This window comes from Bubalus kerabau, chromosome 1 (assembly GCF_029407905.1).
Source record: "Bubalus kerabau isolate K-KA32 ecotype Philippines breed swamp buffalo chromosome 1, PCC_UOA_SB_1v2, whole genome shotgun sequence".
Taxonomy (NCBI): Eukaryota; Metazoa; Chordata; class Mammalia; order Artiodactyla; family Bovidae; genus Bubalus; species Bubalus kerabau.
Genome location: NC_073624.1, coordinates 49,997,160 through 50,021,481, shown reverse-complemented (window position 1 = coordinate 50,021,481; position 24,322 = coordinate 49,997,160). Strand labels below are relative to the sequence as shown.

The window sequence follows — 24,322 nt, the reverse complement described above, 5'->3', positions numbered from 1 at the left end:
AGTCAAAAGCAAATATCATATGATATCTGCTATATGTGAAACCTAAAATATGATACAAACGAACTTATTTATGAAACACAAAGAGATTCAAGAGGCTTAGAAAACACACTTTGGTTATGAAAAGGGATATGGAGAGTAAATTAGGAGTTTGGGATTGGAACATTCCAACTACGATATATAAAATAAACAAGGTCTTACTGTATGGCATGGGGAGCTATATACAAAATCCTGTAATAAATCATAATGGAAAAGAATATGAAAAAGAATATGTATATATGTATAATTGATTCACTTTGTTGTACAGCAGAAACACAATATTGTAAATCAACTATACTTCAGTTAAAAAAAGAAAAACTAGCAGGCTGTTTAGAGAAGACAATTGTAATTTTCCTAATTAAATCCACTGTCTTCTTTTCCCTACTGGGCACATTTCCAGGTAGATATTCTCGTTAGCAATAAAATATGAATATGAAGGAGGAGGCGGTGGGAGGGAAGGAGAAGAATGGGGGTGGGTAGGAGGAAGTGGAGAAGAGCAAAAGGAAGAGAAGAAATAAAAAGGAGAAATATTAACTACTAAGTTTATTTAGTTCTTCCTATGTAAACTCCTATTCATCCTTCAAAACCCAGTTTCAGAAGCATCACCTCTCAAGGGAAGCCTTCTTCAGTTTTCAGATAAAATATCTATCAGCATATTTCAACACAGCACTAAGACAAATATGTATCTATCATACCAGATTTGGTAAATTGTTTTACTAAATGCTTCCTTTGAAGATTGAAAGCTTAATAAGGATAAAAACTGGATCTTACTTATCTTTGTGGTAACATTATATCTGATAAATGCTGGCATGGTGGATGCATCTGTCCATGCCAAGAGTAAAATAGTTAAGCGCAAAAACAAAGAAGGAAGTAGGAGCATAATCATGTAACTGAATGCCAGAAACAGTCTATACACTGTCAGAAACCATGCACAGAGAGGGCAGCTACATCTCTCAAAGTCACACAAACGGAACACAGGGGGATCAGAATTTGTACCCAGGTTACTCTTGTCTCAGAGCCTGTGCACTCTCCACTTAGATGCAATTTCATAAAAGGCCACGTAAAGAGCCATGGATTTAAAAATGAATACAAAAGCCCGTTCTCTAAGGATACTTAGCATAACTCCTTGTATACAGTAGGTGCTCAATGCAATCTTACTGTTGAGGAGCCGCAGGGACACAAGACACACCCCAAACTATCCCATGCTGCAGAAATCCTGGGATCCAGCTATAACACAGCTGCCTCAGAGACAACCAAGCAAAAATCACGTCTCTAGAAAATTATCGTCTCTTAGCCGCCTGCTTAAAAAAAAAAAAAAAAAAAAAAGCTCTCCCCCCCACCCCCCACTTGGAGTTTTTCTCCTTCATGCCCAGACTCCACTGAGCTTGCAGACTGTCCCAGGGAGACTGTGTGACTCACAAAACTTGAGGATCAAAGACTGTGATGAATTACACCCTATGAGTTTCACCTGTGTTGCCTTGCCGTGCCGGCCTCTGCCCAGGGCCTTTTGATGTGTCTGTGGGTTTGCACAAACACAACTCCTTTTTTCCCTCTTAATCACCTCAGGGTAAAACACCTGAGCTCCGGGTCCTCTGCTATCCACACAGCAAATATGACTTGCTGAATTCCACTGCTCGGGACCGCAGATCAAAGGCCGAGACAGAGTGTGTGGGGACATGAAATCACAGGTTGATTAGGACTGCATTGTTACCAAGCTCTCTGATTACAAGCTCGACCCAGGCTTTTGAAACCTGTCTCCTTGCTTGGTAAAACCAAATTAGTTTCACTGAAAACGAAGAAGAAAAGGTAGCAACAGCAATTGTGTTTTCTCAGCCAACATCGACCCTTCCAGCAGGGGTGAGGAAGATGACCACCTAGCTCCATCAGTGGGCAGGACAGTTAGGCTTTATACCTGCTATGGCTCTGTGTGGGGCTGGGTAGTTGACACTGGTAATGTCTTGGGTTATCACAGCACAAGCAGGTGGCAATTGGTGTCCCCATTACAGATGAGGGAACTGAGCCTCTAAAAGCTTAAGCCGTGTTCCCCTCGTGGTGACAGGAAACAAGGTCTCTGTGACTGCACGTGGCCGAGCTCCTGCATTTAGGCCCTGAATTGGAGGTATAGTTGTTCTGGTGTCTAAGGGGTCTTCTATTTTCTGAAAGCACCTTAGCATATTTGGGGAGGAACCCAGGAGGCTCTGGAAGCCCACCAGGATCCCAGAAGCTCTGGAAAAAAAATATAACAAATGGAAACTCTAATAAATTTGTTCTTTAGAGGGATTAAATGCTCTCAACTTTGATTTTCCGTTCTCTGAGAGTGGAAACGCTCACCCTGCAAGGGTGATAGGAAGTGTAAGTAAGACACTGAAATACCAACCATTTGGCCTCTCATTGGAAGGCATTTGGTGTCAATTAGTTCCCGCAACCCCTGTCCAAGGGGTGCATGTGATGTTATGGCCAAAATGAGCTGATGCTGTAAATTAGGGTGCTGAGGGCTCTCCATCTACTGAATACAGGCTGTTCTCTGAGTGGTCCTTGGGAGCAAGTGGCCAGCAAACTTTCACTTACTTTGATATGTGGCATCCCTGCACCTTCTTCCCTTCAGCCTTAGGCAGGTCAAATTTCATCCAGAGGCAAAAGAGAAAGGCAAACAGGGTTCCCATGGGGACGCGGTCACTTCCTCTAGCTCCTCTCCCCAAAGCTCCGCATTTTGCGTTATTTCTAATTCTTTGATTATGTGCTTGTAAAGACACAATTATGTAATCTCGAAGCAATTCTAAATCCAGGGTAGTGAGAATGCTTTCAGTAACCTGTGTCCATTTCCTGCTTTAAATCCCAGCTGGTTTTGACCAAACAAAGCTCTCAAAGACTTGCAGGTGTTTTCTCTACCATAAAATTCCATAAATTTGTCATTGATGAAGTCACATAAAAATAATAAAGTAATAAAAGCCAGGCCTCAAGGAGGGGGGAGCTGATGTTGGAGAAAGCATCATGCTTGGCTGTGCCCAGTGCCTGGCACCTAAGAAGGGCTCAGTAAACAGCAGGGAGGGAGAAGGGAGGGAGATTCAAATGGGAGGGGATGTATGTATACCTATGGCTGATTACTTTGCCAACAAAGGTCTGTCTAGTCAAGGCTATGGTTTTTCCTGTGGTCATGTATGGATGTGAGACTTGGACTGTGAAGAAGGCTGAGTGCAGAAGAATTGATGCTTTTGAACTGTGGTGTTGGAGAAGACTCTTGAGAGTCCCTTGGACTGCAAGGAGATCCAACCAGTCCATTCTGAAGGAGATCAGCCCTGGGATTTCTTTGGAAGGAATGATGCTAAAGCTGAAACTCCAGTCCTTTGGCCACCTCATGCGAAGGGTTGACTCACTGGAAAAGACTCTGATGCTGGGAGGGATTGGGGGCAGGAGGAGAAGGGGACGACAGAGGATGAGATGGCTGGATGGCATCACTGACTCGATGGATGTGAGTCTGGGTGAACTCCAGGAGTTGGTGATGGACAGGGAGGCCTGGCGTGCTGCGATTCATGGGGTCGCAAAGAGTTGGACACGACTAGCGACTGAACTGATCTGAACTGAACTGATGGCTGATTCATGTTGAAGTTTGACAGAAAACAAAATTCTGGAAAGCAATTATCTTTCAATTAAAAAATAAATTAAAAAAAAAGGAATTGGAATTGCTGGTTTGTGTGTTTGTCTGAACAGTGTACCACCTTGAGCAGGACCCTTCATCTTCCTCAGCTGGTTTTTCATTCTGACAGGGAGTGAGTGTCCCGGAGATGTGCTCCAATGCCCTTCTCGGCTCTAACTGCCCAGGAGCTCAAGTGCAGATGGACCCTCCGTCTCTAACCCGGGCGACCCATCCAGCACTGCATGGGCAGAAATCAAGACAGTGGGGCCCATTGCCCTGCCACTGCTCATTCCAGTTTTATTCAGCCTGACTCTGGCTTTTGTTCCTGGACCACTCTCCTCTCTGGCTCCTGCCCCTTTTGCTCCTGCTTCTCCTAGCCCTCTGGGGGTGGGGTGAGGAGAGAGTTAGGACAGTGCAAGCTCTGCTCTCTTAGAAGTGGTTTGAACATCTCTGTGATGCTTTCTGGGCCCTGGTCTCTCCCATCACATGGGACTTTTTGGCCTATGGACACTACTGTCCCCACAGCAATTATTTGTCATCCTGGCAGTGGTGAAGCTTTCCCCTCCAATCCAGCTTGGATAAAATTCTGGCCCAATACACATGCCGAGCACGTAGCCTGCCACACATGCAACTCATCACCTGAATTCAACCAAGCAGTCTATACACTAGTCACCAGGATAGGCCCACTGGTGCCTGTGGTTCCACACCTGCAGAGTCAACCAACTGAGATACATATTTGTTGAAAAAAATCTGCACGTTGAGAGTCAGTGCAGTTCAAACCTGCGTCATTCAAGGATCAACTGTATTTACAAAGTGACCTCATTATAATCTGAATTGCTGGGGGAAGTGGGAGAGATAGCCAAGACAAGCAAACAAATCACATCTATTCCTAAGAGCATAGGATTTGGAATAAGATAAGGCTGAGTCTGTATTATGGTACTGCCACCTGTTTATAATTGTGTGTTAGTCACTCAGTCATGTTTAACTCTGTGTGACGCCATGGACTGCAGTCCACCCAGCACCTCTGTCCATGGGATTTTGCCAGGCAAGAGTACTGGAGTGGGTTTCCCTTCAGGCAAAGTACTTACCTTCTGTGACTCCCTGTCCCCATATGTAAAATGGTGTGTGTGTGTGTGTGTGTGTGTGTGTGTGTGTGGTGTGTGTGGTGTGTGTGGTGTGTGTGTGTGTCAAGCATATTACCCAGCATCAGGCCTATTCAGAGTAGACACTCAAGTTTCCTCTTTCCACCCACCCCACCAAATCTGGAGGCAGGACACAAAGACATGGTGAAGAGGACTCTTCATTTCTGAGCCCCCCTGACCTTTGCTTTTCTGTTACCTTTCCTTCCAGTTTTCTTTTTTTTGATCTACACTCAATTTGCACACAGAGAGCATCTTTATCACATAATGCCTATACGTTTTGCTCTACAGTTCAGCCCACTTTTAAAACATCAAACAAGACATCATTTGAAATCTCAGTTGACAACATCTTCCTCCTCCCTCCCAAACTTCTTAAAAAACATGAATTTATCACTGGATTTGAATCTCTGAATCCACTTGAGATGAATGTTCTGAATTAAGAATCAAAACATCTAAGATTCAGAACAAAAAAGGTAAATTGAAAATCAACCTCCGTGCAGCGCAGTGACAGAGATTAGGGACTTGGCATCCAGAACCTCCTAAGTGATGATCTGAATCAATTTGTGTGTGCTGAAATCTCTCTGGAGTGCTGGCATTTCACACCGTGATATCCATCATTGAAAATGGATAGATAGAACTGGATGCTCATTAATGGAGGCAGGGCCCCCCTCAGCCCTGATGCCATCCATGCTGGGGGCTCACACCAGCCCCTTCCAGAGGTGACACCCCTAGATCTTTTGAGGCAAGGACACCAGAGTCCCTGCACTCATCCTCAGATTTCATGAAGGCTGTCCCTGCTCACCCCACCCTCCCCCAACTACATCATCCTACCCATGATGAAGACACCGCATCCCTAACCTTTATACAGCAAAATCCCCCTACGTACAATCTGTTGCCAGGTCCTGCCAATTTTCTCTTCCTGATGTTTGAAGCACTTGTTTCTCATTCTATTTCAAACATTCCATCTCAAACCCAGCCTTTTAATGGTATCCTAAAACAGGGGTCAAACTTTTTCTATAAAGGCCCAGAGACTAAATATGTTTTATTCTGCAGGCCATGCAGTCTCGAATGCAAGGACTCAACTGGCATGGCAGCACAAAAGCAGACACAGAAATTCCTAACTCATTCCTAATGAGTATGGCTGTGTTCCAACAAAACTTTATTTAAAACAACAAGTGCTGGGCCAGATTTGGCCTGCAAGCCCTAGCTTGTGGGCCATTGTTCTAGCACATTGGTCTCCTCAGTTTTTCTCCCCACTTCCAATCTCTGTCTGTTCCAGCCAGCCTTACTCACAGGTGCCAGGGATCATGTTCTTAATGAGAACTCTATTCCCATCACATTTCGCAGTTTGAAAAATGTACAGAAGCCACTCCGTCTGCTTCAACATCAAACAAACAAACACTTGGTCAGTTCCTATTGAGCACATGTCCAGTGCTTAGAGGCCATGTCATTTCATTTTAATTCATATAACACTTTAAATGAAGTAGGTGTTCTCACTGTGTTAGACAAATGGGAAAAAGAAGAAGAAACAGGCTCATGATTTAACTTGTTCGATGTCATCCCAGCAACAAACAGCAAAGGGAGCAATTTGAACCCAGGTTCATTGGCTCCAGATCAACTTCTCTATTTGCCCCAACCATAATGTTTCCTATTTGCCCCTCTCCAAACAAGTACAATCTAGTTTGTTGTTTCTTCTGCTTCATCTCTTGGTCCCTTAGGCAAGTGGTTCTCAGTCTTGGCTACCATTACAATCCCTTGAGAAACAACAACAAAAACTCCCATATTAATTAGCTCAGAATCTCTGGAGATTAAGGTCTAGATATCAGAATTTTAAGAAGCACCACTCTCCTGGTTCTCCTGTGTAGCTGAGATTGAGAAATGCTGGCTTAGGAATGTCCCCCAGTTCTCAGGCTGAGATACCACAAGCCCCAGCCACCACCGTCTGCTCCTCAAAGCAAATTTAGGAAACTGGCTTAGATACAAAGAGGTCTTTAGCAGAACTGCTGCACTTAATTCTGGTGCTGCTCTAACCCAGGGCCCAGATTCTTTGTTTGAGTCTCTACTATATTCTTAGAAGCTCCCATTATGTAACCCAGGGAAACTTAATTTCCTTTATACCCTAGGCTACCCGGTGTTCTAGCTCCTCCAAGCTTGGGGCTGTTGCTGCTATCAATCCCCCTTCCTTCCTGGATGAGAGCTCTTCCCAAAGCAGGGCCCTCTGACTGCAGCAGCCAGAACTTCCAGCTTCCCTGGTTCACCCAGACACCCATCTCTAAGACCAATAGGTCACTTCATTCCAATGACCTGTCCAACTCTTCACCTTCCACCTAAGGTTCTGCTCATTAGGGACGCATTTTGTAATTTTACAAAACACAATGCACTTCTTTCAATCAACATAAAAACTTCACGTGCGTGCATGCTAAGTCGCTTCAGTTGTCTGACTCTTTGCAACCGCAAGGACTATAGCCCTCCAGGCTCCTCTGTCCATGAGATTCTCCAAGCAAGAATACTGGAGTGGGATGCCATGCCCTCCTCCAGGGGTACTTCCCAACTCAGGGATGGAATCTGCATCTCCTATGTCTTCCTAGATAGGCAGGTGGGTTCTTTACCACTAGGGTCACTTGGGAAGCTCAAAAACTTCACACTCTCCTTCAGTGCATTTGGAAATTGCAAAATAAATTAGACATTGTGGCCAAAGTCATTTTAGAAAAATTTAGAAATCTCAGTCCAACCTTGAAAGTTGCACGTTTTAGTGAAAGTCACTCAGTTGTGTCCGACTCTTTGTGACCCCACGGAATATACAGTCCATGGAATTCTCTGGGCCAGAATGCTGGAGTGGGTAGTTGTTTCCTTCTCCAGGGGATCTTCCCAACCCAGGGATAGAACCCAAGTCTCCCGCAGTGCAGGCAGATAAAACTGTTGTTAAATTTTAATCACTGGAGCCCCACATGACAGTTGATTCTACTGATATGTCCCAAGTCCAGGTATCACTAATTCTTGGTAGTTGATAGTTTCAGAGAAAGACACAGGTCTGGGTGGAGCCATTTTCCCAAGTTCTGAAACTGTGGAATCCGACTCACCCAGAGAAGAAAAATGGGAGCGATGACATGAAAAGGCTGCTTACTTGTCAAGGGATAAATAGGGTATAGTTTTACCCCAAGATTCTCCAAAGTCATTTTCTGGAAGTCATGTTCAGCAACCAAAGCAAACTTGAGTTCCAGCAAAGACCCTGAAGATCATCTGGCAAAGATCAAACACAACAGTAAGGAAAGAGCACCCCACACGCTTCTAAAAAGAATCTGCTTGTATATTTTGAAGATTAATTAATTCTTTATCAATTGTTTCATTTGCTAATAATTTATCCTATTCTGAGGGCTGAGTTTTCACCTTGCTTATAGTTTCCTCCGTGTGCAAAAGCTTTTAAGTTTGATTAGGTCCCATTTGTTTATTTTTGTTTTTATTGCCATTATTCTAGGAAGTGGGTCATAGAGGATCTTGCCGTGGTGTATGTCAGAGAGTGTTCTGCCTATGTTTTCCTCTAAGAGTTTTATAGTTTCTGGTCTTATATTTAGGTCTTTAATCCATTTTGAGTTTATTTTTGTGTATGGTGTTAGGAGGTGTTCTAATTCCATTCTTTTACACCTAGTTGGCCAGTTTTCCCATCTCCAAAATATACAAGAAGCTCATGTGGCTCAATACCAGCAAAACAAACAACCCGATCAAAAAGTGGGCAGAAGACCTAAACAGACATTTCTCCAAAGACGACAAAGAAGCCATTCTCCAAAGAAGGTGGCTAATAAACACACGAAAAGATGCTCAACATTTCTCATTATTAGAGAAACGCAAATAAAAACTACAATGAGTTATCATCTCACACCAGTCAGAATGGCTATCATCAAAAAGTATACAGACAATAAATGCTAGAAAGGGTATGGAGAAAAGGGAACACTCTTAGATTGTTAGTGGAATGTAAATTGATACAGTCCCTATGGAGAGCAGTATGGAGATTTCTTAAAAACTAGGAACAAAGCTACTATATGACCTAGTCATTCCGTTACTAGGCATATACCCCAAGAAACCAGAACTGACAAAGACACATATACCCCAATGTTCACTGCAGCACTATTTACAGTAGCTAGGACATGGAAGCAACCTAGATGTTTATCGCTGGATGAATTGATAAGGAAGTTGTGGTACATATATACAATAGAACATTACTTAGCTACAAAAAGGAACACATTTGAATCAGTTTTAATGAGGTGGACGAACCTAGAGCCTGTTATTGTGAAGTAAGTCAAAAAATGCAAGACAAATATCATATTAATATATATATATATGGAATTTAGAAAGATAGCACAGATGATTCTACTTGAAGGGCAGCCAAGGAAACACAGACATTTTGGACACATTGGGGAAGGAGAGGGTGGGATGATATGAGAGAACAGCATTGAAACATATACATTATTGTATGTAAAATAGACATCCAGTGGGAGTTTGTTGTATGATACAAGGAACCCAAAGCCAGTGCTCTTTGACAACCTAGAGGGGTGGGATGGGGACGGATGCGGGATTGGGGTTCAAGAGGGAGGGGACATACATATAACAAATGCCAAATCATGTTGATGTACGGCAAAAACCATTACAATATTGTAAAGTAATTATCCTCTAATTAAAAAAAAAAAAAAATATATATATATACTATAAAGAAAAAAAAAAAAAAAAAGGCAGAAAAGAACTGCAACCAGCAGGCCAGGAAAAGCGGCCTAGATGCATCTCATTGTAATCGATTTTTCCTTCATGAAATTGTTTTCCAGAACCTTGTCTTAAACAGCTTCATTAAGTCAAGAAAATGAAGACATTTTTAGCACCAATTTGCTGTCTCCCTAGCTGGGTTTTGGCTAGAAGTGCTTAAAGGTATCCTAATAAGCAACAGTGTCAGTGGTTTGCCCCTTGAAACTTCAGGATCAATGATTTCAAGGCTTCAAATTTTTTCTCCCCCAAACATCCTAAGTTCTGAAAGTCAGAGACAGTCGGTCTTTGAACCACTGTTCTTATAGAAGGGTAACTGAATCTTTCCGCTTCTAAATCTGGCCAATCTTATTTCTCTTTGATGTCCAAAGAATCTAAGTATTAACAGAAAGACTTTGTTGGTAGCATTGAAATCGTCACCAAACAAGACAAACTATAATGTATTTAGAGCTCTATTTTTAATATAATTGAATGACATGGGGAGCAGAGTTGAGTTCTTAGACCACTTAGGTAGTTTAGAAAACAACTATTGGAGGTTAACAATACGGTGCATCCCAGAAAATGTGGTCTTTATTCCAATCTCAAGAGTCAACCAGTGTGTGACAGCAAAATAAATTCACATTCCCTTCACCTTTGATCACTCTCTGCCCCCATTTAGTTCATTAACTTCAATCATGTGTTTCTTGCGTAGCCTCAAAGACTCCTAGCTTTACTGGTGATCTTCAATGGCTGTTTCCTGTTCTATGGTCCCTTGAGACATAGTTCATATACTTGCAATAGTTGGAAAAAGTTCCCTTAATTAGGAGAGACTTCAAAACCAGAAGCAAAATGAGGACAATGATTTTATCCTTTGCAAAGTGTGAAATGGACATGCCACCCCAAGTTACCAACCAACATGGCCTTTGATGAAATAATCAGACTCAGAAATATTCTAGAATTCTTCCTTATAATTTCCTTCTTGGAAACACTCAAGATAAATGACTTCATATTTTTCCACTGATCTATTTTTTTTAACCTTAGCAATAAATGTGCTATTTTATATGAAATATTCATAGCCCTTATAAAATCCCACTAATATGTTCCAAGAGTAGCAAATCATATACATTGGAGAGGATCATATTTTATAGTAAACCATTCTTAATGAGGCTTACTTTTTTTTTTTTTTTTTTGGTAACTAAAATCTTGTTCACATCAAGGAAGCTACATGGGATGAACTCTTCATCAAGGTTTTAAATTTTATATCCATCACACTAAGGATACTGAAAACTATTCTTTTCTAAAAATGTGAACTCATACTTGGCGTAAGCCTCACATTGTCATTCTTGGTGGCCATTTTTATTCATCAGAAAACATTGAAAAATAATTTTAATGAGGAGCATTGACAAGAATGTCTGGTTTGGATTATGGAGGGATAGAAGATTTCAGTGGCAGGCAGCAGCTGAGTCAGGACTCAAGACAAATCTGCAAAGCCCTCACTCATCCATGCTGCTCCCTTCTCTTCCTCAGGGCTCTTTGTTGCTGTTGATGTTTAGTTGCTAAGTCGTGTCCGACTCTTTTGCCACTCCATGGACCGTAGCCTGCCAGACTCTTCTGTCCATGGGATTTTCCAGGCAAGAATACTGGAGCAGGTTGTCATTTCCTTCTTCAGGGCTTTTTCCCCATCCAGGGATCAAACCCATGTTTCTTGCATTAGCCGGTGGATTCTTTACCACTGAGCCACCAGCGAAACCCCCCTACCCACAGGGCTCCTAGGTTATCTCATTTTAGAGGTGAAGTGTCCGAGAGGAATTCAGATCTAGGGAAAAGAGTCAAGGACTCTTGTAAAAAGGACTAAAAAGAATGATCGACTTCTAGCATGCATGCATCTTTCACTGGACCGTGTCAGACTTGAAGGACGGTGCTCCACTCACCTAGGGAAGAAGGGGACAAACAAACAGCACAGCTAGACTTGGATATTCTCCTGCGTTTGGAGGCTGGCACATTCTCATGAATGTTCTGGGAGTGAAAAAGGAAAATTGAGTGCAAAACATGACTAGAAGTTGAGACAGTATTCTCCAAGCTCTACGTCAGTGACAGGGATCACTGTGCTTATCCGCCACGGCATCTGAAATGAGGCATATGCCAATCTGAGCAAAGGCTCTTTCTCTGGGCTGCATGTAAGTGAGGGGAAAAACCCCATCTCCCACCTCTGGTGTTTCAGGAGGTCTTGTGTCAGTGAGGACTGGCTTGATCTGCATCACGTTTTCTGGGCCCTCTGACCCACCTCATCTGCTCTACACTGAACTGGCTTTGAGACATAGCCACTGCTCTTCATGCAAACCTCATGCAGAAAGCACTGCCTCAGGAGAACCCAACTTGGCCTGCAGTGTTCATGATATAGTTAGACCTGATGAGATACCGAAAAAAAGGAGTTGGGAAGTAGATCAGCAGAAAGCTATCCAAGACAAGCAGGACTCTTGACATGCATGGTTAAAGTCTGAAATGGTTATGGAGCCCACCACCAGCACCAGTAGTTGCCATAAAGAATATTCCTACATCTCTCCAAAGAAGACATACAGATGACCAAGAGGCACATGAGAAGATGCTCAACATCACTAATTATTGCTATGCTATGCTATGCTAAGTCACTTCAGTCGTGTCCGACTCTGTGTGACCCCATAGATGGCAGCCACCAGGCTCCCCTGTCCCTGAGATTCTCCAGGCAAGAACACTGGAGTGGGTTGCCATTTCCTTCTCCAATGCATGAAATTGAAAAGTGAAAGTGAAGTCGCTCAGTCGTGTCTGACTCCTAGCGACCCCATGGACTGCGGCCCACCAGGCTCCTCCATCCATGGGACTCTCCAGGCAAGAGTACTGGAGTGAGGTGCCATTGCCTTCTCCACACTAATTATTAGAGAAATGCAAATCAAAACTGTTACTACAATTGAAGTATCACCCCCACACTGGTCAAAATGGCCATCATCAAAAAATCTATAAACAATAAATGCTGGAGAGGGTGTGGAGAAAAGGGAACCCTCTTGCACTGTTAGTGGGAATGTAAATTGATATAGCTACTATGGAGAACAACACAGAGGTTCCTTAAATAACTAAAATTAGAACTATCATAGGACCCAGGAATCCTACTTCTGGGTATATACCCTGAGAAAAACAGAATTCATAATGACACATTGTACCCCGATGTTCAGTGCAGCACTATTTACAATAGCCAGGACAAGGAAGCAACCCAAATGTCCATCAACCGATGAATGGATAAAGAAGATGCGGTACATATACACAATGGAATATTAATCATAAAAAGGCACAAAACTGGCTCATTTGCAGAGTTGTGGATGGACCTAGAATCTGTCATGCAGAGTGAAGTCAGAAAGAGAAAAAAAAAAGAAAAACACAAATATTGTATATTAATATATGTGTGTGGAATTTATAAAAATGCTGCAGATGAACCTATTTCCAGGGCAGGAGTAGAGATGAAGACATAGAAAGTGGACATGTGGACATGGGGAAAGGGTGGGGCGGGATGAACTGGGAGGTTGGGGTTGACATATACACAAAACCATGTGTAAAACAGCTGGTGGAAACCTGCTGTCTAGCACAGGGAGTTCAGCTTGGTATACTCTGATGACCTAGGTGGTTGGGATAGGGAGGCAGAGGGAGGCTCAAGACTGAGGGGATAGATATAAAACACACAGCTGATTCACTTCATTGTAGAGCAGAAACTGTAAAGCAATTATACTTCAATAATAAAAGAGACTATTTCTACACATTTCAAACACCAGAGGAAGCGAGTATTTTTGTGAATGCTGTTGATTCTTCCAACAGCATCCCCTTCCTGTAAACTGCCACGTCACCTAAATCAATGTTACCAGCCTCGGCTCAATTGTAAATTAAAAACAAGAGAAAGCAAGCAAAAGCCTGCCTGAGCATCCCTTTGCCTATAAATGACTGCTCTGCTTTTCCCTCTCTCCTTTTCCTTTCTTCACAGTCTCCAATGCCCTCCTTATCAGTTTGACTTAAAGTTATACTTCAATTGCCATGAGCATCTATTAATATATGGAGACAAAATTTTTAAAAAGAAGAAGAAAAACCCTTATCATCCTTTTTTCACCCTTTCCTGACAAATCCAATCTATCCCTTGGGAGGAAATAAGAAATGAAGCATGAGGTTTTATCAGCATAGATTGGGGGCAGGGATAGATAGAAGATTTTTATCAGGAGTTCAGTTTGACAGAAATAGTATTTTATCAGGATGGGCACTTGGCAAAGATAAGACATTACCAAGAGCAAGATTGATGCTTGGGTAAAATATCGTGCTAATACCTATTAAGAAAAAACTGCCATCTCTACTTTTGACAGATTGTTATTTTCTCCCAAGTCCTACTCCAGGGGTAATGGAGATTTTTCTCGAAGGTGCTTCCAACCTTATCACAGAGGCAAAAAGAAAACTCAGCTCCACTAGGAGGCAAGGCCAGGAGTTTCCTTGGCAAGTTCAAAGAAGCATGGGCTTGGGTGCAGGGAGCACCTAGAGAGGACCCAAGGGATACCTGGGTGGTGGTGCTCCAGGACCAGACTGTAATTCCTGGCCACAGATAGAAGATCCCCTGGCAGGCCAGAGGCCCACCTGAGGCTGACCTCAGAAGCCACGTCAAGATGGGATAGTTGGAGAGGATCTATCAAGAGGAAATCCTTAGTCATCGGGCTTTCTGGAACTGCTCTTGAAATCTCCTGCACTTTCTGACTCCATTTTCTGCCTGAAGTGTACCTCCAAGAACCAGGGATCTTCACTACCCAGTTATCTCCAAAGCCCTTACACGTACGTGGAAGCCCTGTGCTAAGACGCTGGCTGGCACCACTGGCAACTGGAATGAGCATTGTTTGTGCTGTTTCATATGCAGGTCTTGTCACCTGGTGAATTACCATTGCCTCTCCAGTACCTGGTTCAAAAGTCCCTTCGAGGCAGCCTTATCCAATCTGCCCAGAGTGGGCTGGCTGCTCTGTTCCTCTCCCAGTAACTAGATTTCCTGGAACCCCCTACCATGGATCTAAGGTGATGGGTCTTACTATATTTGTAGCAGCTGTCTGTGCAAACTGCTTGGCACTGGGACTCCCATCCCCTCAGCACCTGTTCAAGGCAGATGCTGTGCCAGGGAAGTCAGGGATGACATTGCGCCACTTTAGTTTCCTGAATGTCCAGCACCGTGTCTGTAAGTGATAGGCATTCTTACCTGCTCCCAACTTCGGAAAGATGACGACGACTGAGGAGTGCAGTGATGTCCCCTCATCCAAAGAGAGCCTTTCCTGGGACTTCCCTGGTGGTCCAGTGGTTAAGACTCTGTGTTCCCAATGCAGGGGGCCCAGGTTGGATCCCTGGTCAGGGAACTAGATCCTACATGCCACAACTAAAGGTCTCGTGTGCCATAACTAAGACCCGGTGCAGCCAAACGAAACAGCAAAACAGATTAGAGACCTTCCTAAATCTTCTGCCCCCGACTTCAGTCAACAGCATTACTGCTGTTCCCAGTGCAACAGGCCAAAAACCCAGGGCTCATCCCTGAATTTCTTCCCTCACTTTCCACACACACTGTGTGAGCAATGTGTCGGAATGTTGACTCTGCCTTCAAAGTACACCCCGAATCCACAATCTGACCACCACCACCACACAAGTCCCAGGCCCCACCATTTCCCACCTGGATTCATGCAACAGCCTCCTACCCGGCCACCCTGCTTCAGTCCACTCTCCACTTAGCAGCTGGAGGACACTTAGAAATGGTTCTCAGACCCTCTTAGCACCCTGCTCAAATCACCCTTCATATGGCTTCCCATCAAACCAGAGACAAAAGCCAAACACTTCACCGTGGGTTACACGGTCCCATGAAACCTTGACCGCAGTTATCTATCTGGCTTTAGAAAGTTCCTCCACTCCCTCTGCAGCCACCTCACTGGCCTAGGCGTTTCCGAATGTACCAAACGCTGTCTCACCCTGGGGCTTCTGCACCCGCTGTTGGCTTTCACACTCTGAACTAGGGGGCCTGCTTCATTACCAATTCTTAGAGAAGAATCTGTGCGCCAGCTCCTGAAGCCCCACCCCTGCCCATCTGTCGGCCCCAGTCTCTCTCACTCCATCTCTAGCTCTTCTTCTCTACATATCACAGCATTCTCCCCACGTAGACATTTCTTTGTTTCCTTCTTGTTGGCTTGTCTCTACCCCTAGAATACAAGTTCAGTGGTAGAAGGGTCTTTTGTGGATCTGTCTCAGCCACTATTATACCTCCAGAGTCTATAGAACCAAGCACGTAATAGGCTTGCAATCAAGATCTTAAATGACCAAGGCAAGTAATACAAACAATTACTAGAACAGGTCAATGACAGTGATTGGGTTCCGAATGAGGATGACAATTCTGAGCACCCTTACTGACCACGCATGTTGGCTAAGTGAGTCTCAGACACTATCTTATTTAGGTCCTGAATCTCTGAAGAGGGTTTTGTTTCCATTTTAAAAAGGAAAAAGCAAGGGCTCGCTGAGCTGTAGTAACTTGCCAAGACTTTCTGCAAGCAGAGGGATGAGGTTGAATTGACACCACACCACCCTGCCACCCACCAAACCCCTGTTTTCATTCCACCTTCTGCCTCTAAATAGCTCTTTCCAGGAAATAAGGTTGCATTCCCATGTGACAAGTGGGGACACCCTGCATGGCGTATACTTAAAAGAGAGACAAGTAGCAGAACAGTTTCAATAGGGATCAAGAAAGTAAAGAACTTCCTGCAGAAAGATGGATATGAAGAAAATCCTCATAAAACCATTTCTAACAGCCCTCTGAACTCTGTTCAAACACAGCCAGAACACATGAGGCTGACAGAGCAACCCAACTACACTATCAGATGTCCTGAAGGACAAGCACATGCAGAAGAAAAAAAAGGGGAAGCAGAGAGGAAAATCCCTGGTATCTTGATCTCAGATATGCAGATGACACCACCCTTATGGCAGAAAGTGAAGAACTAAAGAGCCTCTTGATGAAAGTGAAAGAGGAGAGTGAAAAGGTTGCCTTAAAACATTCAGAAAACTAAGATCATGGCATCTGGTCCCATCACTTCATGGCAAATAGATGGGGAAACAATGGAAACAGTGACAGACTTTATTTTCTTAGGCTCCAAAATCACTGCAGATGGTGACTGTGGCCATGAAATTAAAAGACGCTTGCTCCTTGGAAGAAATGCTATGACAACCTAGACAGCATGTTAAAAAGCAGAGACATTACTTTGCCGACAAAGGTCCACCTAGTCAAATCTATGGTTTTTCCAGTAGTCATGTATGGATGTGAGAGTTGGACCATAAAGAAAGCTGAGCGTTGAAGAATTGATGCTTTTGAACTGTGGTGTTGAAGAAGACTCTTGAGGGTCCCTTGGCCTGCAAGGAGATCCAACTGTTAGGTAGTTAGAATAGAAGACAGGAGTCTAAAATGGCGGTGGCTAAAAGACAAGGAAGGGAAAAGCCCACGAAAATAGAACAAAGGAAGGTCAAAGGAAGGTCCGAGGACTGGAGTGAAGACCTCAGGAAGAACAAACAGCAATCCTGGCTAAGCCCAATTTACATAGGGCAGGCCCAGGGGAGGAAAAAAACATAAGAGGAGGAGCCAAAGCGCTTTCTCTCTCCCCCCACCCCCCGGTGGCGTGCTCCTCCACTCTCTTCTCTTCGTGTCTTTGGGTTGGCATGCCCTCACACTTCGAGGATGGATTCTCCTGCTATCTTCTAAATAAAATAGAGCTGTAACACTGATTTGTCTAAGAGCTATAACATGGTTTGTCCAAGACCCAAGAGCTATGATGCGCTGAGGGCTTTAATGTCTGTCGCTCCAAGAGAATACACTCGCCTGACACAACCATTCCATCCTAAAGGAAATCAGTCCTGAATATTCATTGGAAGGACTGATGCTGAAGCTGAAACTCCAATACTTTGGCCACCTGATGCAAAGAACTGACTCATTGGAAAAGACCCTGATGCTGGGAAAGACTGAAAGTAGGAGGAGAAGGGGAAGACAGAGGATGAGATGGTTGGATGGCATCACCGACTCAATGGACATGAGTTTTGGTAAACTCGGGAGTTGGTGATGTACAGGGAGGCCTGGTGTACTGCAGTCCATGGGGTCTCAGAGTCAGACATGACTGAGTAGCTGAACTGACTGACTGATCTTGATCTCAGCATCCTGGGTGCCCTGCTGTGAAGTCCTCTTGTGTTATTTCACCATCAAATTTTGTATTTTAAATTTAAGTACATTTGACCTTGGGGGCTTCCCTGGTGGCTCAGACAATAAACAATCTGCCTGCAATGCAGGAGACCCAGGTTTGATCCCTGGGTGGGGAAGATCCCACGGAGAAGGGAATGGTTACCCATTCCAGTATTCTTGCCTGGGAAGATAAGAGGAGGCAGGGGGGCTACAGTCCATGAGGTCACAAAGAGTCAGACATGACTGAGTGACTAACAGCTGACTTACAATGCTGTGTTAGTTTCTACTGTACAGCAAAGTGACTCACGTATACATGTATTTGCATTCTTTTATTTAAAAAAATAAACATTTATTTGACCACGCTGGATCTTAGTTGCAGCATGTGGGATCTAGTTCCCTGATCAGGGATCAAATCCAGGCCCCCTGCATTGGGAGCCTGGAGTCTTAGCCATTGGATCACCAGGGAAATTCCTCTTTTTAATGTTCTTTTCCATTATGGTTTATCCCAGGACATTGAATATAGTTCCCTGTGTTATTGAGTAGGACCTTGCTGTCCATCGGTTCTATACGTAATAGTTTGCATCTACTAACCTCAAACTCCCAGTTCATTCTTCCCAATCCCCTTCCCCATCTTGGGTCCTTTTGAAAGAATGCCAGCCTTTGGTCACCTAAGCTGGAGAGCTACTGTAGGAGTTAACATGAGACCATTATTTGTGAAGCTGTAAGCAATCCCAAGGCTGCAAATAGAGATGGACCTATTCTGCCTTCCGTAGTCTATGCAACAGAGAGGAGGTGGGGGCAGAGGAAAGATACACACACGATGATAAAAGGGGTCAGGAAGGCTCAGCTGCCAGACTCCCACCAGACAGGAGAAGGGAAGAATGGGGGGAAATCAGAAACTTTGTCTGCCATCAACAGAGTATTCAGAGGCTGGTTGGAAACAGCAGTCTCCAGGGGGACCTAGAAATGGTTAACTCACAGTTTCTCTCCTGATGAGTAGCTTCAGCTGCTCATCAATAGAATCTCCAGCTGATAATTATTAAGTGAAACTGGGGGCTTGCATTTGCATATGTAAAGCATACTTCCCTCTGAAGCCACAATGGGAGGGAGAAGCACTTCCTGATTGTGCAGCCCTGGGGAGGCTGAGGCCGGGCGGGGCTCCAGCCTGCTTTGTACGTGCTTCTCCTTACTCATCAAGCCAGATACTCAGCAGAAATAAACCCCACATCTCAAAATGCGCCTTTGTCAAAATCCCCAGCTCGGATAAGAGACCTCCCTCTCAGCTCTGGTGAGGAGGCAGTCTACTGTGATAGGTGTCTGTAAGGCCTGAGATTACCCAATCTGGTACATGTGGGCAGGCGCACACACACCTGGGTTACTGTACAGGATGATGGAGCGGTTATTAGTTTCTCCAAAAAGAAGGTTTTTATCCTCCTCACGTATTTGACACTTTTCGATCTTGGCACCTGTCGATTAAGAAGCTTCAGCCCCAAAGAAGCAAGAAGGAAGCGCAAACAGTATCAAATTCCAAGTATCTGATGGCTCATCTCTGTTATGACATTTATCTTGGCTTGTGAGGAGGAAAGAAGTTACTGAGCTTGTCTCTCCTCCCACGGGAAAAGATGGCACACAGAAAAAAGTCTTCATTCCCAGGAGTATAGCGAGGACACTGTCCTTAGCATGGCTTGAAAAATCAGGGACTTCAAAAGACCAATGTCATTTGCTGGGACATGACTGTAATAAGGAAGCTGCCAGGATTGTCTAAATTGTGTAGGATATCTAAGATGATACCCATGACATTCTAAAGACAGGAACAGACAACAGGATGAAGAAACAATATAAATGATCAACTCTGGGTCTTTCCATCCTGAGCTAAAGTCCATGATCCTCTTGGCACCTCAGTTCCCCCATCTGGAAAATGGGAGTAAAGATTCTGCAGGAATTCTTATATGAGGCCAACCACATTTTAATGTAAGATCTATAAAATATATAAATATGCCTTCATTAGACAATGTTTTGATGTGAAGCTAAGACTTCTGTAAGAACATGCTCAGGTAGGAAATTCTATTAAAACATCGCCTTCCTGTTTCATGTGCTAAAACCACAAAGAAATTGCCAAATGTCTTTAAGATGTAGGGAAAATGTAAAAAGACATTTGTGAACTAATCAGAGTACAACATTCCTTTCTCATTTTTATCTTTCCCTCCATTTTTTTTTAGTTGTCTTGTTTATATTTAATTTTTATGGCAATCAAGGTTTTTCCAAAATATACAACTTAGTTGTTTATTGACATGCTTCTTCCTGTACTACGTCATTGTTATGTAATAATTAAATTCTGTTATTAATTAAATTATAATTTAGTTATATTAATTATATTATTTCATTATATGGTAAAGGTACACCCAAAAGTCTTGATGATATATTAAAATGACTTTAGCTAAGAACACAGTTCAAGCAGGGGGAATCAGCAGTGCCAAACAGCATTAGAAAACAGCCAAGAGCAAGAGACTCCACATGGCCTAGACAGTGAACAGTGCTTGAGAAGGGCCTGGAGGAATGCTAGGTTACTGGGTGTGTTCTTATGTAGAGTAAGAAATCTTCCACTGAGTATCTACCTGGTGGCACTGCTGGGATGAATACATAAGATAATGCACAAGAGGCATTTAGATTCCCATAATAGGTATGAAATCAAGACTTGGTAAAAATTTCTTAGTAGTAATTTATCTCATTACATCAGTCAAGCCACTTTTCCTGTCAACGATGGATGCTAGCGTTGAAATCACTTCCCATGTGCTTCTGATAAAAATAATACTCCTTCCCATTGGTGGAACACCCGGAGACCAATTTGGAGCATCTGTGGATGTGCTAGTCCATTGTTCCTTCACGTGAAGTGATGTAGGTGGAGAAGCGATAACTTCTCCATGAGTCAAGTGAGATCCAGGGACAACAGGCATTTGCCTAACGTCTCTGAGAATGTTAGGAGCAGGACCAGAAGGTGAAAGGAATTCTCTTCATGCTATTTCACATTTCCTGAAGTTGTTCTATTGCATATCATGCTGCTTCTTATACTCCTTCTAAAGTTATAAAGATGCTATTATTTAATGACATGAAAAGGGGAATAGAAACACATATTCCTCTGCAAAAACATCAGGAGTGAGTAGATGGAATCATCTCTGCAGACCCCTCAGCCCTCCATGGCCTCCCACATGAAACACTGGCCAGACCTTCAGTCCTGAAGCCTCAGTCTGTGTAACTAAAGTCTTCAAGGACTGCACAGTTGCAGTAGAAGGGAGCAAAATCTTTGCCTGCAGTGAGGGAGTCAACGCAGGGGAGAAAGCAGAGGGTTTCCCAGCTGTGCTGCCCTTGGGTGAGTCGCTGAACACCACTAAGCCTCAATGAACAAGGAACAAACTTTTCTGTCACTTTCCAGAGCCATTAGGAAACGTTTTTTTTGTTGTTGTTTTTTTGTTTGTTTTTTTTTTTAAAAAGACAGCCTATGGAAAAGGCCTAGATTGGACAGGCAATCTTATGGAAATAGGACACAATGTTCTTCCTAAGTGAAGATACATAGGACTAAGTCCGTATTACTATTCAGATGAGCCTGTTGTTTAATTTACTAGTAAAAACAGCCCTCTGTGCTCATGAAAGCATTACCATCCTCATTTTATAAAGATAAGGCAAAACTGAAGACAATGTTCATAGAGCTCTGAAAAGCCATGTGAGTCATTCCAACCTGGTGGAGGGTACTCATCATGTCAGAAGGCTCCTGATGTTACATTAGTTCCAGGAACAGACATGAAAAATAAACAAGACAGTGAGCAGGCCCCTGACTGGCCACCATCTGCTAGTCGAGGCCTGGAGTGACCTTGCCCACCTGCTTTAGTGTAAAATTCAAGCCCTGCTCCCTCTGAGAGGAGCCGTGCCACAGTCCCCAAGTCGCCATCACCTCTCAGTTAAGTAGCTGCAAGCACAGCTGTATTTTCTAGAATATTACAGGGGCCTGGGAATCCGAGCCATCAGGCAACTTAATATATTTCCTTCTCAAGGAAACAACAAACACATCTGAACAGGTTATATCTACAGTTTCTGAGCCAAGAGATGTATGTATGGGTCAATGCCTCACAACACGAATAAATGCAAAAGAATCAAACTGCCTTCCACTGTGGTCAGTATTATAATTTAGGAGGATGGTGTGCTTGTTCCCAGAGAGGTCTGTAGAAAGTGGCCAGAGAGAAAATGAGGCCATGGAGAGAAATAGATATGGCATGTCCTTAAGGTCAGGCCATTTCAAAAGACATCCTCATACAAATGAAAAGAGCCATGTACATGTCAACCTGTTGAGAACTATTTTATTTCCTGCAATATACAAGCTTATTCCAAACCAATAGGTTTTCACTCACTCATTCATTCATTCAGTCTACACCTTTATAAAGCATATGCAATATGATAACATGAGGGCAGCTCCTCAAGGAACTGAAAACCCAGTGCAAGGAAAGAGAAGTCAAAATGACGGTGCGAAGAGATTCCGTATAGGACTAAGGACAGTGTGTGCTAGGGGAACATGTAGGAGCACCTCCAATCTTAGTCTGAGAGGTTCAGGGAACCTTCTAGGAGTCATCACATCCATGCTGAGAGCTAAAGCATGCGAGGAGACACGTTCAAGCAGAGTTAACAGCAAACACAAAGGCTCAGAACCATAGTTCCCATACTGTCTGCCCAGGTGCCCCAGCGTACCACAGTAAACCCCCAGGGGCACTGTGGACTTTGAAAAAGCTCCTGAGAAGTAAAGCAATTCTCAGTATCTCTGGGCACTTCCTGTGTGACTAGGTAGTTCGAGGTGTCCACAGTAGATTATACCACACCCTGTATTTTTTGCAAAGCTGGGTTTTCAGAATTTGCTGTGATAAAAAGCAGTAGGTGCATGAAAATTAATGTGCAATGGGTGTCCAGTCTGATGCTAAGGTCTGACAAGAAGGTCTGTGGATGTTTGCCCAACAGGTAAACAAAGAAGGGGATGACAGAGGATGAGATGATTGGATGGGATCACTGACTCAATGGACATGAGTTTGAGTAAGCTCCAGAAGCTGGTGATGGACAGGGAGGCCCGGCATGCTGCATGCAGTCCATGGGGTCGCAAAGAGTCGGACACGACTGACTGACTGAACTGACTGACTAAAACATCCCACAAGTAAATGGTTGTGGTTATTTAAGAGGGAAATAAAAATGCTTTTTCCTTCAGTTTATGCATGTTCTCTTTTCAAACTACTACTAAACCGTTAGGACATAACCACTTAATGAATGGAATAGCTAAGTCTTTGATTTGGCCAATGAGTGGGGTGAAAAAATTACTGAAATTTTTACACCAAGGGTCCCAAGAAATGAGAAAATGTGGGAAACCTTTGGATTAGAGTCCAGAGAGACAATCCTTAGAGCAGATAGAAAATCCTTTCATCCAACTAAGACACCGAGGACAAGGTGAGGACTGGATTGTTGAAAGATGATGCTGGAAAGGTAGACAGGGCAGATCCCAGAAAGTCTTGCAAGCACATGTATGAACTTGGCCTTCACTCTGAGGCCAGGGGAAGCCACAAGAGAGTTTTAAACTTCATTGCTGCACAAAATACTACCCGACTTTTACTGGATTTTACTCAGTTCTTGGAAGGGCTGCATTTCAGCCATGTGGATACCGAACTGTGGAGTCCACTTGAAGAAAGATGGGTGAGAACAGGTGAGAACCAGACCAGTTCTGGCAGAAGCCCTTGTGAGGCTTCTGCAGAATGGCTTGCACCATCACCTAATTCACTGAACCTAAGAAATTTGTATGCAGGTCAGGAAGCAACAGTTAGAATTGGACATGGAACAACAGACTGGTTCCAAATAGGAAAAGGAGTATGCCAAGGCTGTATATTCTCACCCTGCTTATTTAACTTCTATGCAGAGTACATCATGAGAAACGCTGGGCTGGAGGCAGCACAAGTTGGAATCAAGATTGCCAGGAGAAATATCAATAACCTCAGATATGTAGATGACACCACCCTTATGGCAGAAAGTGAAGAGGAACTCAAAAGCCTCTTGATGAAGGTGAAAGAGGAGAGTGAAAAAGTTGGCTTAAAACTCAACATTCAGAAAACGAAGATCACGGCATCTGGTTCCATCACTTCATGGGAAATAGATGGGGAAACAGTGGAAACAGTGTCAAACTTTATTTTTTTGGGCTCCAAAACCACTGCAGATGGTGACTGCAGCCATGAAATTAAAAGATGCTTACTCCTTGGAAGGAAAGTTATGACCAATCTAGATAGAATATTGAAAAGCAGAGACATTACTGTGCCAACAAAGGTCCGTCTGATCAAGGCTATGGTTTTTCCTGTGGTCATATATGGATGTGAGAGTTGGACTATGAAGAAGGCTGAGTGCGGAAGAATTGATGCTTTTGAACTGTGGTGTTGGAGAAGACTCTTGCGAGTCCCTTGGACTGCAAGGAGATCCAACCAGTCCATTCTGAAGGAGATCAGTCCTGGGATTTCTTTGGAAGGAATGATGCTA

The 24,322-nt window shown here is 43.5% G+C and overlaps 1 protein-coding gene and 1 non-coding gene across 7 annotated transcripts in view; one reads left to right on the top strand and one right to left on the bottom strand.

The window, feature by feature from the left end:
• LARGE1 (LARGE xylosyl- and glucuronyltransferase 1) overlaps positions 1-24,322 on the bottom strand; it is a 458,303-nt gene that overhangs the window by 330,664 nt on the left and 103,317 nt on the right. The gene's annotated exons all lie outside the window — the stretch shown is intronic.
• TRNAG-CCC (transfer RNA glycine (anticodon CCC)) lies at positions 14,861-14,933 on the top strand. Its single transcript has one exon. It is a non-coding gene; the product is annotated as a tRNA-Gly (tRNA).